The sequence below is a fragment of the Canis lupus genome, chromosome 16, assembly GCF_048164855.1.
Source record: "Canis lupus baileyi chromosome 16, mCanLup2.hap1, whole genome shotgun sequence".
NCBI classification, from domain to species: Eukaryota; Metazoa; Chordata; class Mammalia; order Carnivora; family Canidae; genus Canis; species Canis lupus.
Genome location: NC_132853.1, coordinates 50,990,973 through 51,010,768, shown reverse-complemented (window position 1 = coordinate 51,010,768; position 19,796 = coordinate 50,990,973). Strand labels below are relative to the sequence as shown.

The 19,796-nt window shown below is 37.7% G+C and overlaps 1 protein-coding gene across 4 annotated transcripts in view; it reads right to left on the bottom strand.

Moving 5' to 3' along the window:
• The window catches only part of KANSL1 (KAT8 regulatory NSL complex subunit 1), a 185,743-nt gene that overhangs the window by 83,036 nt on the left and 82,911 nt on the right, over positions 1 to 19,796 (bottom strand). The gene's annotated exons all lie outside the window — the stretch shown is intronic.

Sequence of the window (19,796 nt, the reverse complement as noted above, 5' to 3'; positions counted from 1 at the left end):
ATTCATAGAGACAGAAAGAGAGAGGCAGGCAGAGACACAGGCAGAGGGAGAAGCAGGCTTCATGCTGGGAACCCGAGTTGCACTCCATCCCGGGTCTCCAGGATCATGCCCTGGGCTGAAGGTGGCGCTAAACCACTGAGCCACCCGGGCTGCCCTAACATGTGACTTTAAAAACACATTAGTCCTTGCCTAAACTTAAGATCCAGCATTCAAAACAAAGTGATATACAATTTACCCTAAACTAAGCCTCCAAATAAGCATAAAAATGGAAAAGTCGAGAATGTGCTAGCTGTAATCCTTTGAGGGGACTGACAGGGCTGGTCTATAAAACTAGAGATCTAGGAATGTGTACATGACCCTGCAAAAGCAAGGGAAGACACAGATAAAGACTGAACAAAAGAACATCAACAACATCAGCCTGTTGCCACATACAATTCTCTTATTTCTCATACATGTCTTACTATTCAAAACCACTTACTGAGCTGCAAGACATTGGTGACGTCCAAGACAAAAAATTTTGGCAGGAATGCTATAAAGCGGGACAAACTTTGACTCAAGAAAAGAATTCTGAAGTAACTGAACTTAACAGAATTGAAAAGAAGTCTGCTCTAGACATCTAATAGGTATGAAATTATGTTAGAAACCAATCCAATTTAGGCGGGAAAGGCAATTCAATGTGCTATTGCAAAAGAGGAAAAAAGGCCTTGGCAATGAACCAAAGACTATGATCAGGAAAAGCATGACAGCATTTATCAGCATGAATGCTTTATTTAAATTAAGAGAATTTAAAAATAAATAAATTAATTAAGAGAATTTATTTTTTAGAGTATTAGGTTTACAAAAAAACTAAGCAAAAAGTACAAAGTGCCCATCCCCCCAGCTTCCTTTATAATTAACATACGCATTAGTGTAAGACATTTGTTATTACTGATGAACCAATTGATACATCATTATTAAAGTCCATACTTGACATTAGGGTTCACTCTTTGTTTTGGCTTTTGACAACTTATAATGACATATATCCACCATTACATTTTAAATGTATGATACCGTATTCAAAAAGTAATGTTCTAACATGTCAATATCTTTATAACCATTATATAAACTAAACTTCGAATCATCCCCCTGCCCTCACCTACTTTTCCCACTTTTCCCCATCTCAGTGAAGAACACCAAAAAACTCTTCTTTCACAACCCACACAACTAGCACATCAGCAAATTCTACCCATTCTCCTTTCAAAATAAATTCAGAATCAGACATTATTTGTGACAAACTCTACCACCCTGAACACCCTCACCCAAGCCGCCATCACTCTTCTATCACTAAAATGTTACAATAGTCCCCAGTTTAACTCGTTTCCCTATTTCTGTCCACAGCAATCAGTGTTTCTTTCAAATTAGGTTAGGTCATGTCACTCCTCTGCTCAAAGGTGACACTGGCTTTCCACCTTGGAGGAAAAATGCAGTTAAAAACTGAGTAAACACTCAAGTAGGCTTTTGCCCATGGGGCTTCTGCACCTGCTGATACCCTTACCCAAAACGCCATCCTCACATACATCACCCTGTATTTAATGGTACCCTCTCTTCCTTCATAGCACTATTTCCCATCTGCCTTACTGTTTCTCTACAGCATTTACTGCCATTTAACACAACACATACACTACTCATTTACTGTCCTGATCCCACTAGAAAATAAGGGCAGAGACTTTTATCTATTTTGCTCTCTGCAGCAACTACAAAGTACTTGGCCTTCAACAATAAGAGGTTCTGAAGGTGATATAACTGAGTATTGGTAGGAAATTAAAACCAGGATACAGCTGCTAGCTCCTATAGCCTAAATAGAGCCCCCTTATCAACAAATTAGTGATGTACTGAACTAAATTAGTTACTGATTCTGGAAACACAGAAGTTCCTTTGCTCTCTTAAAGGCTTCGGAGGTTCCTTTATTAGAAAAAATGTCCAGAGTCTAAGAGGCTGGACTTCTGCCTTCACAGAACTTCCCCAACTACTTACTAGTCCCTTACATAGTCACTAAGTAAATTAGACAGGAATAAATTTGTGGGTAAGGGACACAAACATATTCAAGGTTGCTATAATAAAAACAAAGATGCATTCAGCCTTAAGTGCTTAAAAGATAAACAGGCATTCACAGTGTGAAATATGAAACATTTTAAATCATATTCATAACAAAAATGCTGCAAGATTACCTGGCTGAGGAATATGGGGAAGAGATCAACTACAAGCATGGTTAGAAAGAGTGAATTTATCTGTCATAACCAAACAACTTAAACTCAAAGCTTTAATCTAAATATAAAAATACTTCTAAATCTAGAATTCTAGACCCCAAATACATCCTCATACACAGAGGTACCACCATCCACGACCCTAAGAAGCGGGGGGGGGGGGGGGGGGGGGGGAGTAAGAGTGGAGATGGCAGAACCATGAAATACTATACATACAGTAACACATCTCATTATTCTCTACAAGACAGCTACACATTCAGTGGAAATCTCTTATAAAATGGGCAGAATAAGAAAACCCTGCCCATTAACACAATAAAACCTACTTTTTTTTAAAGGTGAAATTAGTTTTTCTGAAAGGTAGCTTTATTTTTTTTTAATTTTTAAAAAGATTTTATTTATTTATGACACACTCGTGCAGAAAGAGAGAGGCAGAGACACAGGTAGAGGGAGGAGCAGGCTCCATGCAGGGAGCCTGATGTGGGACTGGATCCTGGGTCTCCAAGATCACACCCTGGGCTGAAGGCGGCGCTAAACCGCTGAGCCACCCGGGCTGCCCTAAAACCAACTTTTATATAAGAATGTCCTGGGCAGCCCCCGGTGGCTCAGCGGTTTAGCGCCGCCTTCAGGCCAGGGCGTGATCTTGGAGACCCAGGATGGAGTCCCACATCAGGCTCCCCGCATGGAGCCTGCTCCTCCCCTCTGCCTGCCTCTCTCTCTCATGAATAAATAAAATCTTAAAAAAAAAAAAGAATGCCCTGCCTAGGGAAAGAGGAGTTATTAAAGGACAATGTAGTAGAACAAACAATTTCAGCTTTGCAGATAAATTTGTGTGACTGTATTCAATAGTATCAGATTTTACCATTATTACTATCCATTTCATTTCAGTTCCCAGGCTTTAAAATCCCAAAGCACAGAAAGTGATGAGTATACTACATGCTAGCATTAGTAATACTAAAAAGTTGCCACTTAATGAAACATTAAGGACCTAGTACTTGACACTTTTTAAAAATCTTAGTAACAAAGTAAATATTATATTCCAAGGCTATTAGACACTGACCAATATGGACAAAGTCAGTTAATCAGTAACTGTAGGAATTCAAACTCAGATCTGATCAAAAGTCTGCACTCTAGGACAGCCCTGGTGGCTTGGCGGTTTAGTGCTGCCTTCAGCCTAGGGTGTAATCCTGGAGGCCCGGGATAGAGTCCCACATCCGGCTCCCTGGATGGAGCCTGCTTCTTTCTGTGTGTGTGTGTCTCTGCCTCTCTGTGTGTGTGTCTCTCATGAATAAATTAATAAAATCTTTAAAAAAAAAAAAAAGTCTGCACTCTAAAACATAACTCAGTAAAGCTGTTAAAAAAAAAAAAAGCTGCATTCTTTCCACTAGATCACACTGCTTTCCTTAGTCAAAACTAAAATCCTTCCAACAGATACATAAAGCATATCTTTATAGTTCTGGACATCAAAGAGTTATCTGTCAGAATATTTTAGTGAAATAAATTAAGGGAAAGAGAGCTTAAAATCTGAAAATGTTCACCTACTAACAACTGCAATACTTTCCCCCAACTTTAAATTAAATGAATTTAGGCCTCAGTTTTCCAAGTCCTTTCCTCTAAGGGTACCCTAAAGACAAATACATAAATAACCTGATTATTTATCTCCTTTAATAAGTGAAAAACAGTAATGTGAAAATGTTTCTGACTATACTCATCAACAAAAACTGCCCACTAATATGGACTCTTTCCTTCAAAAATTGGTCATGGTCATTACCCAACCTCTAAGTAATACACCCCACTGGGTTATCATGCTAATGAAGGAGGAGAGGGAAGCCACAGAAAATTCAACAGGTGGTTTACAAGTGGCTCTCATTAGATTCACATACTGGGTCTAATGAGAGGTCAAGTGACATGGTGGGATTATGGAAGCCGGCAACAACCGTATTTAATAAAATATCTTTTACACACACTGTCATTTCCCCCACGAGAGTCTTCAAAAATTATTTTCACTCCTCAGTTACTCTAAGGATATGATAGCCAATCACAGCTCAGAGTAACCAGATTTCCTGAAAAGGAATTCAATTCTGTATTCTCTTCAGAATTTTCCTTTCCCAATAATGGAGAAAAAAATTTATGTATGAATCAATTGAGAGAAAAAAGAAAATACACAATGAGTTGTAAATCTCTGCTCATCATCAAAGCAGCATCAAATAATTAAAAGTCAGAAAAAGTAAAATGCTGATGACTGAACATAGCACCTCTCTAATTCTACACTATAAGGCATCTTCCCAAGCCAGTTATTAGTTGAAGTACCTGGTAAGAGTTGAGATGTAATTTCATATTTGACCCTTATCTAACTATGAACTTATATGCCTATAAGTACTTTATGCCTATATAAAAGACTTACAAAAAAAAAAAAAAAAAAAGACAAGTCCTTTCCTAATTCTTAACTAGGACCAAAGGTACTGCTTGATCTGGCTGCTGCTCATATCATCAGAATCTTTAGCAACTACTCTCAACATTTCTCCTTGCTCTCTTATGCTCTGGCCAGCTGGAGACCAAAGGAGAATTCCTGGTAGCCCCCTTTCATGGAACTCCTTGTCTTTTGCTGTACTCATCATAATTACTATTTTAATCATTTAATTCAAACTTTTTTTTTCAATATGTCTACCTATCATGGTTCAAGATACTTGTATTATTGAGGTGAACAACATAAAGTCCCTAATAGGAGGAAATTTACATTCCAGAGCTAGAGAACGACAATAAGCTAGTAAGCAAAAGGGCACGCGCCTTTGAATATAAAAAAGCGGGCAGCCCGGATGGCTCAGCGGTTTAGCACAGCCTTCAGCCCAGGGCCTGATCCTGGAGACCTGGGATTGAGTCCCCCATCAGGCTCCCTGCATGGAACCTGCTTCTCCTTCTGCCTGTGTCTCTGCATCTCTCTCTCTGTCCTTCATGGATAAATAAAATCTTTAAAAAAAAAAAAAAAGTCATTGTGGGGATGGCCTGGGAGGCTTAGTCGGCTGAGCCTCTGACTCTCAGTTTTGGCTCAGGTCAAGATCTCCAGGTTGAGATCAGATCGTGAAATCCAGCCCAGCAGGGAGTCTGGCTCCTTCTCTCTCTGGCCTTCCCCTAACTCCTGTGCATGATCTCTCTAAAATAAGTCTTAAAAAAAATCTTAAAAAAAAAAGTCATTGTGATGCGAAGCTGGTAAGCTGGTGGTCAAGAACAGCTCTTTAAAAAGTGGCAGGTATCTGAACAGTATGAAGAACAAAAACAAGGTGATAGGAGATCTGCACAAAAGCTTTCCAGACAGAGGGAATAGGAAATGTACAGACACGAAGGCACTAGAGTAAGAAGGTAAGTGTGGTTGGAGCAAGTGAACTAAGGGAAAAGTAGTAATATGATAAATAAAAGAGGTAAGCTGAAGCAGACATAACCTAAATCTTGTAGGGCCTTTGTAACCTATGATAAGGAGTTCGACTTTTAGTTTAAATGTGACATGAAGGCTTTGGAAAAATTTGAACAGGGTACAATGTGCTATAATTTACATTTTGTTTGTTTGCTTTGTTTTTTTTTAAGTAGGCTCAAAGCTGGTCTTGAACTCACAGCTGAGATCTGGAGTAAGACACTTAACTGAGCCACCCAGATGCCCCTATCATATACGTTTTTAAGCTCATTCTGGCTGTGGTGTGAACACACTGTAGATGATAAAAAACAGAAGCAGATAGACTAAATTAGGAGGCTGCTGAGATTGTCCAGTCAAAAGATAGTAATAGCTTGAATTAGTGTGAAGCACTGGAAATGGAAAATGGGAAATTGCATTCATAATGTAATTTGAAGGTGGAGCCAACAAGATTTACCAATGGACCAGAATGTGGAGATGAAAGAGAAAAATCTGGTATTTGTGTCACTTCCTCCCCCTCCCAATGAGAATGGATTTAAAATCACTATAAAAGCAGGGACTGTATTCGACTTATATTTAGGTCCATGAACACAGGAACAGTGCAGTATGTTCCAGCTGAATGAAACAATGAATGGCGTATTACACTTCTCAAAATACAAGCATTTACTTTTGCTGGCAAATACAAGGGTGTCAGGCATGGAAATTAAATACCTTAGGAGAAGAAAGGGAAGTTAAAAGATTCTGAAATAAAAGAAATCAGAGACCCATGTTTCACTGAACTTGCAAAGTCACCTCAAAGCACCACCTGTCTGAAAATGAAATATATAGAAAACAGTACATTTAGGGAAATGAATCACAGTATCTGAACACTGCTTTTTTGTGCGTTACAAGATTGGCTACACCATCTGACATGATCACTTAAATTGCCAGACTTGCTTCATCAAGTAGAGCCAGAGGTCCTTGGAGTCCTTGATATTAGAAATCTGGGTAAATGAGCCAGAAGTCAAAGCACGCTGAAGGTTTTTTTAAAAAGACACAAAATAAGTTTAGCAAACCAAGTTTGTTAGAGGGGAGAATGGAAATTATTTTTAAAAATAACACAAAGCCTACTCATCTATTTGCAAATTACAGAACTAAAATAAATTTCTATGCTTTTAAATAAGATTCAGATTTGACATTCCTTTTATTTTTTTTTTTTAAAGATTTTATTTATTTATTCATGAGAGACTCAGAGAGAGAGGCAGAGACACAGACACAGGCAGAGGGAGAAGCAGGCTCCATGCAGGGACCCCGATGTGGGGCTCGATCCCGGGTCTCCAGGATCAGGCCCTGGGCTGAAGGTAGCGCTAAACCGCTGAGCCCTGGCTGCCCAGATGCGACATTCTTAACCTCCTCTATGACACAGCTACTTAGGATGGGAGTGTTGGGGAACTATTTTCCTCCAAGAAATTTACTGGAGTCTTTAGGCAGTACTTCTCAATGCTGGCCATACCTTAGAATTATCTGGGGAGGTGTTAAAAACATAAATGTGGGCAGCCCAGGTGGCTCAGTGGTTTAGCGCCTGCCTTCAGCCCAGGGCGTGATCCTGGAGACCCGGGATCGAGTCCCATGTCAGGCTCCCTCCATGGAGCCTGCTTCTCCCTCTGCCTGTGTCTCTGCTTCTCTCTTTTTTTTTTTTAAATTTTATTTTTTTAAAGATTTTATTTATTTATTCATGAGAGAGACAGAGAGAGGCAGAGACACAGGCCAAGGGAGAAGCAGGCTCCATGCAAAGAGCCCAATATGGGACTCGATCCCAGATCCCGGGATCATGCCCTGAGCCAAAGGCAGATGCTCAACCACTGAGCCACTCAGGCGTCCCTCTGCTTCTCTTTCTGTCTCTCATGAATAAATAAAATAAAATCTTTAAAAAATAAAAAAATAAATGCTGGAGACCCACCCCAGATAAATAAAATCAAAATTTAATTAGGAGTAAGGCCCAGACTTTTTCCCTTTAATGTCTCCCAGGTGATTCTATTTAGCAGCCCAAGTTGTGAACCACCAACCTACAGCAAAAAGATTAGAGTGATTTAAATAAAAAACTCAACATCTTCAACAAAGTTGAGCCCTCATATTAACATGTGGCTCATAATGGGCATTTTGGAAAGCAGATAAAAGAACTTGAAGGGGGGGGGGGGGTGCGTCTGGGTGGCTCAGTCAGTTATGATCAGGTCATAATCCCAGTGTTCTGGCATCAGGCCCCTTGTCATCAGACTCTGCTCAGCCAGGAGCCTGCTTCTCCCTTCTCCCTCTGCCCTCCCCTTGCCTGTGCTCTCACTCTTGCTCTCTCAAATAAGTAAAAATCCAAAAAAATAAAAAATAAAAAAAAACATAAAAAACTTGACTGGAAAGGTAAATGGTTCTGTTTCATACATAATCAAACATCTTAGGGAAAGGAGAGAACATAATTTTAAATAAATAAAAAAATAAAAACCCTGGTTAATCCCATCCACATTCTTTCTTAAATCAGCAACAATACTAGAGAGTCAAACCAAGGTCTTCTTCCTGAAAAGCTGACTCAAATCTCTATAGAACAGCAACAATTACTGCTGCAAAGCGAAATACATCTTCAGTCATCAAAATTAACAAATTTCTTTAAGAAATTCTACAGAGCACAAGAGAGTAATGCAAAACTTTGCTTAATTAACTGATGTACCTTTCCACCCTCCTGAATGAACACCTGAGGAAGGCTGCCATTGTTTCTTTTCAATTACACCTAAAACCCTCTGGTCCTTACGTCATTATAATAGATGTTCAAACTGCCACCGGTTTTATTTTCAACTATCAGATAAGTGACAAATTTCCAATCTAAGATTACTGATAAAAGGAACAAACTGAGTTTAAATAAACCTTTTAAAAAAGAAGGGAACAGGAGTCTGGTTTTTACATTGATTTAGATCTTTCTATACTGAATTAATTGAAGTCAAAATGACAGTTCAAGAATAAAAATAAAATATAGGAAGCATTTTTAGGCATGGTATCAGGGTAAAAGGATTTACACCACTGCCCTTTAGTCATCCAGTTTCTGGATAATTGAAATCAGAACATGGGACTTTTCATTTCATGTTTATATTTAAAGTTCAGCTAACCAATTAAGAATTTTCTCAATAAAATTAATTAGCATTCTAATTTTAATTGTTTAAAGGCAGCAAAGTGGTAAGAAACCTGAATACCCTGAGATTCAAAATATACACCTTATGCATTAAACCTGAATGCCGAACAGGTAACTTGCTAAAATGAGTACAATATCCAACATCCTCATCATCTAGACCATTACCATGTGAACAGCATTCTGCTGAGCACTATACAATGCTCAAAAGACAGGGTCCATACCCTAAAGAAGCTTATAAATGTGAGGAGATAAGCAAAACAGCAATAAAACACATATAAAGGCTTACATCAGGAAGTACAAATTAAGTTCTGAATAGCAGTTCCAGCCTTAAAGCCTCAGAAATTAGCAACAAAAAAACTGTTGTTAAGCCAAAAAACTAAGAAGAAAAACTGCATGTGGGGAGCCAAGGTTAGAAGCCAATCATTTAGGTCAAGAGAAGGTGGTTTGTGTCCAAAAAAGTAGACCAGACAGTCTCAACTTTGTCACTTAATAGCTAGCTGTGTGAACTTCAACAATCTAGCCCTTTAAAAAAGGATACTACCACCAATCACCATGAGCACAAAATAATACAAAAGTAGAAAGCATTCTGCACCATGCCCAGCACAAAGTCTCAAACTCTGGCTATTAATTATCACTATTGTTAAGAAAACTGCAATCCTAGGGCTGGCAGGATTATCTGATTATCAAATCCAGTGGTTTTCACAGCTTGGATCCCAGAAAACCAGCAGCAGCATCACCTGGGAACCTTTTAAAAACCCATACCTAAGGCTCCACTTAAGATCCATCAAATCATAAACTCTGAATTTTGGGCCCAGCAACCTGTGTTTTAATAGCCACCAGGTAATGGTGATGGGCACTGAAGTTGGGGGTCACTGCTCTAGTCAAATCTCCTAACTTTACACATAAAGAAATGGAAACCCAGAGATTAAGCAACTTGCCCAAAATAAACAATGGAGAGAGTATTTGTTTAGGGTCCATTATATGTCAGATACTATGCTGGCCACTTTATATTTGTTATTGCAGGTTTTTCTCATAACCACCCAGCCAACACCTTCATTTAAACAGAAGAAAACTTGAGGTTCAGAGGGGTAATTTGGTAAAGGTTACTCTATTATTAATAATTATTTAATTATTAAAATATTGGTAAAGCCTACACTTAATTTAAATCCAAGTATATGATCCCCAAATTCCTGCTAGAACTACTACTACCAACTGGTATGAGGGAGAAGTACCTAAAGAACCCTAGGACTCCTTCATTCAAGGACACTGCTCTTTCCACACCACTTCAACTGCAGTAATTTTACTATGAAACACAACTAGAAATTACTACTTTAAAAAGCAACTCCCATTAAAAAAAAAAAAAAAGCAACTCCCAGAAGAGAGGTGGTAAATTGTTCTGCGCTCTAACTAGAAAAGAGAAAAACGCAACATATTATAAAAACAGATATGAGAGAGAAAGAAGTCCAAGCATAAAGAAATAGAAATGGGACATTTCTTTTTGCAGACACCTAAGTATAAAAAACAATCTGCTATCAATCTTCCTAATCTCCCAATTTCCAAGAGGCTATAAGTTTTATATCACAAGTTATTGGTTCACTCGGGTGGCTACAGAGTCATAAAAGCTCAATGAAACAACAGAGTTTTTATTCCATTAACTGTTAGAATTTTTAGTTCTAAAAATTTTAAGCAAATATATCTGGTAACTAAAATCACAAATTAATTTAACCGAGTTAAACAATATCCTTTCTTCTGCATCCTCCAGTTCAGTGTTTAAAAAATACCAGACAAAAGCAGAAAAAGAAAATTCCTAATTTCTACCTTCTCTATTATCTTCATTCATACAATATGTACAGTTTGCCAACACTGTGTTAGGCACTGAGCTAGAGTAAGTACCATAATAGAGCTTACACTGTAGTGGGTAAGAGACAAAACAAATTAAATACATTAACAGTATAATTTTAACTTATCGTCAGTTCTATGATGGAATCTGGGTGATGGGACAATAATTGGGTAAAGCCATCTTGGAAAAGGTGGTCAAGGAAGGCATCACTGGCATATTTTAAGCTGTTTTCTGCAGAGGAGACTAAGACAGCAAGGCTAAGAAATGGTGATGGAGTGGGGAGGCATAGTCAGGGTGAGAAGGGTACTGATAAAAATAGAATAAACTGGGTCTGATCAAGAAGAAGCAAGAGCTCCATTTTAAACATATTAAATTTGAGGTATTTACAAGACAGACATTAGCTAGAACTCCGAACTTCAGAAAAAGATATATGGCTGGGGCCTGAAAACTAAACCCTCAGGCACTTCATTCAAAGAGCAGGGAAAGGAAGAGGGGCACAAATCTAGATAGAGGCCTATAAGGCAGAGGGGGAAAAGGGAGGGGAGGAATGTACCATCTTATGATAAATAAATGGAAATAAATTAATTAATTGATTAATTAATTAATTCTAGCCTATACCGCCCTTTACGGTTCTGTGTCTCCCCAATTCCTTCTCAAAGTCAAGTAACAGTTGGACCTAATTTCTACTCTTTGTCCCATCCATACTCTTTTGTATCTTTTTCAACAAACACAGGAATACTTTAAAAGAGCTACTATCTTTTAGAGACAGATTCTGAACCATTTACAGACATAGTATATTGTAGACAACTGGCTTCAGAATAATCAAAGTGTGTATATGTGGGTGTGGTAGGACAGTCTAAGTAAAACTAGAACCGCTACGAGTTGATGCCTGTTGTAACTGGGTGATACACACAACAGGGTTTACTACACTGACCTCTCCATTTCTATGTAAGCTGAAATTTTCTATAATAAAACATAAGGGAGGGTCTGAATTGGCAAACACCAGCCTGAGAGAAACCTCTTGATTTTATCCAGGTAATGAGATATGATCAAGGATCCACACAGTTGACCAAGACATTCTAAAAGATTAAAGGTATAACAGCAATGAACTTTTAAGGGTGAAAGATTTCTTCCTAAACTGTATATTGTTATTTTAAAATGTGTCATAGGTGCTTAAGTCAGGCACAGATCTACCACAACAGTGACTCAACAATTCTCCAGTTTTGACAAACTAGGCTTTATTCAACACTTGCATTTCTTAAGACATCTACTTGAGTTTAATAAAATTTCACCATTTTGGGAATCTCTCAGGAAGCTACAAAAAACATTCACACGTAATGGAGCAAGCATCAAATGCTCCTACACCAGTTAAAAAAAAAAAAAAATCACTCATCATACATTCTGTGAGATGAAGCAGGCTCAATAGTTGTTAATCGGGAAGGAACTGGGCACTGCATGTTCTGAGTCATAACCCTATATACTAATCAATTATAAATATTATATTTAAGAAAATAATCATCCATAGTAAGACCTCAATTTCAAGATAAAAATTCCTAATCTACATTCTTTAAACAAAGTATTACTTTCTTCTGAATGCCATGAACGCTACATAAGCTGATGTGCCTTTTCTTGCAAAACTCTTCTCTGAAATCAGAGTTATTTTGAATTTGCCACAAAGTTCAGAATGAATTTTTTTACATCCACACACACGTTCACATACCCATAATCATCCCTCTTAAGAGTAAACAGAAATGAATCAAATTCGTACTTTCTTCTGCTAAAATAAAAAATTTCCTAGGAATGACCTAAAATGATCCACAAAAAGTAGAAATTTGGCAGTATCAGGACTCACATTTAAACTGAAATCCTCAATGGTAAAGCACATGACATAAACACACTAAGGAGACAGGTTGCCCAAAGTCCAATCCCACCTCCTTCTTCCTGACATTTATCAATGATATTTGTATGCCTTTTCCTTTTGCCCACCCCACTCAGGCTCTCTGTTCCCAAGCAGTTTCATGAAGATTCAGAAAGAACCAAAAAGGGAAGGGGAATCTTTTATCAAATTAACACAGTATCTTTCCTCTCAAGGTTCCAAATTAAATAAAAAACCAAGAGAAGAAAAACAGAAGGTCAAAACACTAATGACTTCAAAGGCAAACACCAAAGCAATTTAACGCTATTATGGACCAAATTATGTCAGCCAACACACAGTATTTCCTAGAATCTGTGAATTAAAAAAGAACGTCTGTCATCGTTACTTTTATTTTCTGGGCTGGGAGTTGAGTCCCACAAACCAAATTTAAATACTGAAAAATCACATTCTTCAATTATTTCCAGATAAAAATACCTTTCCTGAACATTTGTTCTTGTTATTTGGGGTGGGGTTACACCAAAACTGGAGTATAGTGTAACACAAAAATAGAAAGCAGATGCTTCATAACAAGTGTGTCAAACCCTTTTCCCAAAACATTATGCTTATCTCTTCTGGGATTCTGTTCACACTTATTCCCATGGTTTACTTCTGTCTCCTGGTCTTCCTTCTTCCTTATTTTCTACTCAACCCCATCCTCTCTAATATCTACTAGTCAAATAGTATTTCATGCTAAAGCATTTCCTGAAATATTTCCAGATATTCCAAAGAGGTATCATCTTCCCTTTTTCTCTAAGCTTTAGAAGCTTATTACATTTTTTTAGAGTGCAATAACTACTTCTGCCCTGTATTCATCATAGATATTACTTATATACATAATTTTGCATCCTCAAAAATCTGACTACAGCATATTAACCTCAGAGCTCAGCAAAAAAATCTTTTTAATTTTGTAGCAGATATAATATTCATTGGGAGAAAAGGGTGAATTCACCCTCTAGATTCAATTGTCATAAAAGTTTTTAGTGTGCACTTAAACAATTCAACAATGTGCCTTTCATCTTCCTGTTTTGAAAACTGATTTCACAAGAATGATTCATCCTTCAGTGGAAAAATCCAGGTGAAAAGGTGGTTGAAGTGTGTTACAACCAGCTTCCCAGCCTCTCTAGCTGCACTCAGAAGTGAATAGTGGCTCACCGCGACTAAGACTAGTTAAGTAATTCCATCAGGTTCAGCAAGCTACCCACAGGAACAGAATTCACATTTCCTGACTCCTGACTTCAGGAGAACACTGCTCTCCTCACACACAAACAGTAGTGAGCGCGTGGGTGGCTCAGTGGTTGAGTATCTGCCTTTGGCTCAGGTCATGATCCTGGGGTCCTGGATCAAGTACCACATCGGGCTCCCCACAGGGAGCCTGCTTCTCCCTCTGCCTATATCTCGCCTCTCTATGTCTCTCATGAATGAATAAATAAAATCTTAAACACACACCAGCCTTCAGTTCCCTAAATTAAAAACAAGCCTGATTGGATATATAGTCATCTAGAGGTTCAAAGATCTTTAAAAATACTAAGTCTAATACAAAGATGAGGTAATACTTTTTACCAGATCCAAAGGCCTCACCTGACAGCAAGAACTGGAGTTCAAGAATCATCAAAGTAACTCACTAACACAGTCAACAAGGGAAGGAGAATTCATGAGTAACAGAAATATGGGACGCACACAAATTTTACCTCAACCAGAAATTCTGTCACAGAATTCATTAAACCTATTCACACTCAACTGTCCTCAGTGGCTTAAGAATCAATCCTAAAGGCATCCAAGTACCAACAAAAGTCTATGAAGTCTTAAGTTTTTGAGAAATTAGTGTCAATTCACTAAAAAGGAAAGCATATAAAAGAAAAACTAGATGGCTTCATTTGTGCTCACCCCCAAACCTGGAACAATACACGGGACAACATAAAATGTAATGACTGTTTACTAAATAAGTGAAGGAAAAACCTTTTCATCTTTATTAAAGTGAACTCCAAATATTCCCATTATTTTCTGTCCTCTTATGGCACTTGCCAAATTTTTAGAACTGAGTTTAAAATCTTTCACAGGCAAGGAAATGTATAGCCCCTAACATGCTTTGGATATTGTGACAAAGTAAATACTTGCACTCATCAAAAGTTCCAAAGTCCTAGCTTCCTCAAGACACTTTATGATTTCCATTATTAATTTTTTCTCTTTAATATCTATTTCTTCATCAGGATTCCTCAACCCATTACATTATTCATCCATCTACATGGGCACGTGCTTTCCAAAGCATTCAATGAATTGCTTACTATGTACTAGTCAGCACAGAGAAACACAGAGAAAACCTAAGCTTTGGTAAGCTTTGGAGTGATATAACCCTGATTCTAGTTCTTGCTTTTAACTACTAAGCTATGGGACAGTGGTTAAGTCATTCATGATGTCTAGTACTCATTTTTCCCATCTGTAAAAATGTGAAAAATTAAGATACATTATCACACATAAAAGCATATGTCAGTAACAGGCACTTTGTGTTAGTTTCCTTCCCACTTCCCTATTCTATAATAGCACCCACCAACTTTGGAAATTATCATTCCAACTACAGAAAGCATTCTTAGAAAGCGTGGTCCTTAAAACACATACACACAATTAAAGGACTTTTGGCCCTGGTCTTAAAGCTGCCATAAAATAGGGCACCTGGGTGGCCCAGTTGGTTAAGCATCAGCCTTCAGCTCAGGTCATGATCCCAGGGTCCTGGGATCGAGCCCCACATTAGGATCTCTGCTCAGCAGAGAACCTGATTTTCCCTCTCCCTCTGCAGGCCACCACACCTCATACTCTCTCTTGTGCTCTCTTACTCTCTCAAATAAATAAAACCCTTAATAAACAAACTGTACCATAATTATTTAAGTAAATCAGTATTATCAAGAGAGGTGAAGAACTTTGTTTTTACATATGAAAGTCAGCATTTCCTCCTTCCCTAGTCCCATCCCATCCTTCAGAAATAGTCACTGTTGGTTTTTTTTTTTTATAGTCACTGTTTATACTCTGGTTTATACTCTGGTGTGTATTTTTCTTACCAAAGTTCTGTTATAGATACTTAGAAAATAAAAAAATAGCAGAGTGTATCACCTATACAAACTACCAAAAAATTTTAAAGTACATTTCCATCTTAAAATTATATGCATTTCCATCTTAAAACACATGATGGGGAAAGAATAGTCTCCAACTAATAATGCTGGGGACAATAGGCAAAAAAAGAAATTTGGACCCCTACCTCATACCATATACAAAATTAACACAAAGCAGACATAGAATTAAATATAAGAGCTAAATTATAAAACTAGAAGGAACCATAGGAGTAAATTCTACATGTTCTTGGCTTAGGCAATAATGTCTTATGCTATGACATAAAAAGCAAAAGGAACAAAGAAAAAAGGTAAAATGGTCTATGACATTTAAAACTTCTGTGTAATGGACAAATCAGGAAAGTGAAAACAACCCAAAGAATAGATGAAAATATCTGCAATTTATATATCTGACAAAAGACTTGTATTTAGAATACATAAAAAACACAATTCAACATCTAAAACAAATAACCAAACTACTTTTAAAGATGGGCAAAGGATATAAATAGGTATGGATAAGCACATGAGATAAAAAGGATCAACATCAATAGTCACTAGAGAAATGTCAATCAAATCACAATGAGATGCCACCTCACACCAATACAGATAAAAGAGCAGACAATAAAAAATATTGGCAAAGATCCACCACTAGTGGGAATGCAAAATTGTGCAGTCTCTTTGGAAAAGTTTGTCAGTTCCTCAAAAATTATTAAAAATGGAATTACCATATGACCCAGCAATTCCACATGAATGTTCCTAGCAACATTTCCCATGATAGCCAAAAGGTAGAAAGTCCAGCTGTGGATAAATGAATAAACAAATTGTGGTACAGCCATACACTGAGATATCATCTGGCCATAAAAAGAAATGAAATAATAAATGCTGTATCATGTATAAACCTTGAAAAATGTTTTTGTCAATAAGCTAAATGAAAAGCACAAACTAAAAACCACACATTCTGTGATTCTATTTACATGAAATATCTAGCATAGGCAAATCCAGAGACAGAAAGATTAGTGGATGCCATGGACTGGGGGGAGGAAATGACTGGGGGAGCAGGAGGGATGACTGCTAATGGATAGAGGGTTTCTTTTGGAGATGATAAAAATGTTCCAGAATTAGTTGATCATAGCAGCGCAACTCTGTAAATACAATGAAACACACTAAACTGTTTTAAAAGATGAATGTTACAATATGTAAATTATACCTCAATTTAAAAATACTAAAATTCTCTCAAAATTTATTGGCTCTGGGCAGCCCAGGTGGCTCAGTGGTTTAGCACCGCCTTCAGCCCAGGGCCTGACCCTGGAGACCCAGGACCAAGTCCCACGTCAGGCTCCCTGCATGGAGCCTGCTTCTCCCTCGTCTCTGCCCTCTCTCTCTCTCTCATTAATAAATAAAATATTAAAAAAAAATTTATTGGCTCTGCATCCTGTCACACCACATGTGAGTTGGTACCTGACAACTTACAAAAATGCTATAACACTAAATAATTTTCCAGTTTACAAACAAAGGATTCAGGATGCCTGGGTGGCTCAGCAGTTGAGCATCTGCCTTTGGCTCAGGGCGTGATCCTGGAGTCCTGGGATTGAGTCCTGCATTGGGCTCCCTGCGTGAAGCCTGCTTCTCTCTATGTCTCTCATGAATATGTAAAATCTTAAAAACAAAAATATAATAAAAAGGATTCTGCAAAGATATTTAAAATAATTGGAAATATAGCATGTTTTGATTTAGTTTTTTTTTTCAATTTGCCATGCAACCATCAGCACCATCCATCTCCAGAAGTCTTTTCATCTTGCAAAAATAAAACTCTATACCCATTGAACAGCAACTTCTGATTTCCCCTTCTCGCCAGACCCTAACAAACATGATTCTTCTTTCTGTATCCATGAGTTTGACTGCTCTAGGTATCATGTAAGTGGAATCATACCTATTTGTCTTTTTAGAACAGGCTTATTTCACTTATTAGCATTATATCCTCAAGATTCATTCATGTTGTAGCATGTGTCAGAACTCGCTTCCTTTTTAAGCATAAGTAACATTCCATTTTATGTTTATGCCTTATTTTGTTTATTCACCTGTTAAAGGACATTCACGTTGCTTCCACTGACTTAATTTTTGTGATCAATATCTGAAATAAATACTTATTAGGAAAACATAGATTACGCAAATATTTGCACAACTCTGTGAATACTCTAAAAGTCAATGAACAGTATACTTTAAGTGAGCAAATTACATGAATTACATGTGAATTATATCTCAATAAAACAATAAAAAAAAACACATAAAGGCTCTTTCTCATTCAAATTACGTAAGACGAAATACAGCCTAACACCCAATAATCCGTGTGAAGTATTTCTACTGCTAAACATCGAAAATATCTGCCATAATTTTATGCTGCTTCTAGACAGTATGCTGAACTGGATTAGGAATGAAAATCTTGGGGCATTTGGGTGGCTCAGTGGTTAAGCCTTTGGGTCAGGTCGTGATCCCAGTGTCCTGGGATCAAGTCCTGCATCAGGCTCTCTACAGGCAGCCTGCTTCTCTCTCTGCCTCTCTCATGAATAAATAAAATATTTATTTTTTTTAATTAATTAATTAATTTATTTAGGATAGTCACACAGAGAGAGAGAGAGAGAGAGAGAGAGGGGCAGAGACATAGGCAGAGGGAGAAGCAGGCTCCATGCACCGGGAGCCCGACTTGGGATTTGATCCCGGGTCTCCAGGACTGCACCCTGGGTCAAAGGCAGACACCAAACCGCTGCGCCACCCAGGGATCCCTAAATAAAATATTTAAAAAGGGGGTGGGGGGAATGAAAATCTTTAACAAAGTGATCTAGCAAGAAATTCCATTAAGGTCCACTCAGGTAAAAAATTCACCTTCCTCCATTAATATTAATAAATTGTTTTATTTTTTAAAAGATTTTATTTATTTTTGATAGACACAAAGAGAGAGGCAGAGACATAGGCAGAGAGAGAGCAGGCTTCCCGCAGGGAGCCTGATCCACAACTTGATCCCCAGATCCTGGGATCATGCCCTGGGCCAAAGGCAGACACAGGAGGACCGCTGAAGCACCCAGTCATCCCAATAAATTGTTTTAATAGTCAAAATATTTTTGTAGTTTGAGAGAAATGAAGAGCAATCATAGTCTCCACACTAGCAGTGACTAACCCACTAAAGTCATGAATTTCCATTAATGAATGATATATTCTATTCTATCCCTTTCCTTCTAAATTTCAGATTCTTATATAAGATGGATGAAATAAATAACATCCTTTCTTTGCTTCTTGAATCAATGGTTCTCAAACTTGGCCTTGCGCCAGAATCACCTAGGGGGCTTTCTTGTTAAAACACTGTTAAGTCTCATCCCCAGTATTTCTGGTAAAGTAGGCCTGGAATTAAGGTCTCAGAGAGCTTGCATTCATAACCTAAGTCAGAAATTCCAAACCAGAAAAGTTCCTGGGTTACGTGCATTCTGCTGGCCTGGGGATCACACTTTTGAGAAAACTGTTAAGTCCAAAAGCAAAGTGAAAGGTCTAGATATAATTGATATTATCAGTATGGTTTTATGACACCTTAGTATATCTATTTGGGGTGGAAAGTAAAAGGTTGAAATTATTTTGCCTATGTATTCTTTGGTATTTTTTAAAACTATTTAGAATTAAATCATGCAGATCAAAATAGTTGAAAGCTTAGCCTCTCAAAATTTACAAATGACAGAAAATAGTTTTCATTCCTGTTTTGTCCTTAAAAAAAAAAAAGTCTTATACACAGTAGCAATTGTATATTGCTACATATACAGTTCTCAGAAGACTATTTCAGAGAAAATCAAGGAGGAATGCAGACAGGTCAATACATCAAGGGACACAGGTAATTTTACATAATTATGAGGTAAAGTTACCTGTGTCCCTTGATGTATTGACCTGTTTTGATGTTACCACAGTGAACTAAATATTTGAAAAATGGTTTTCAACTCCATGTCTCTTGCCTCTTTCTCTATTCTAGTAAGTGCATACATCTGTGAGATTCTCCATCTTAAAACATCAATTCCATTATGTCAGGACCCTGAGCAAAAATGTTTCTATTGCTTAAATGAAAGCATCTGAAACTCTCCTCTCAGGCCTTCTCAGACCCTCCACAATGGCTCC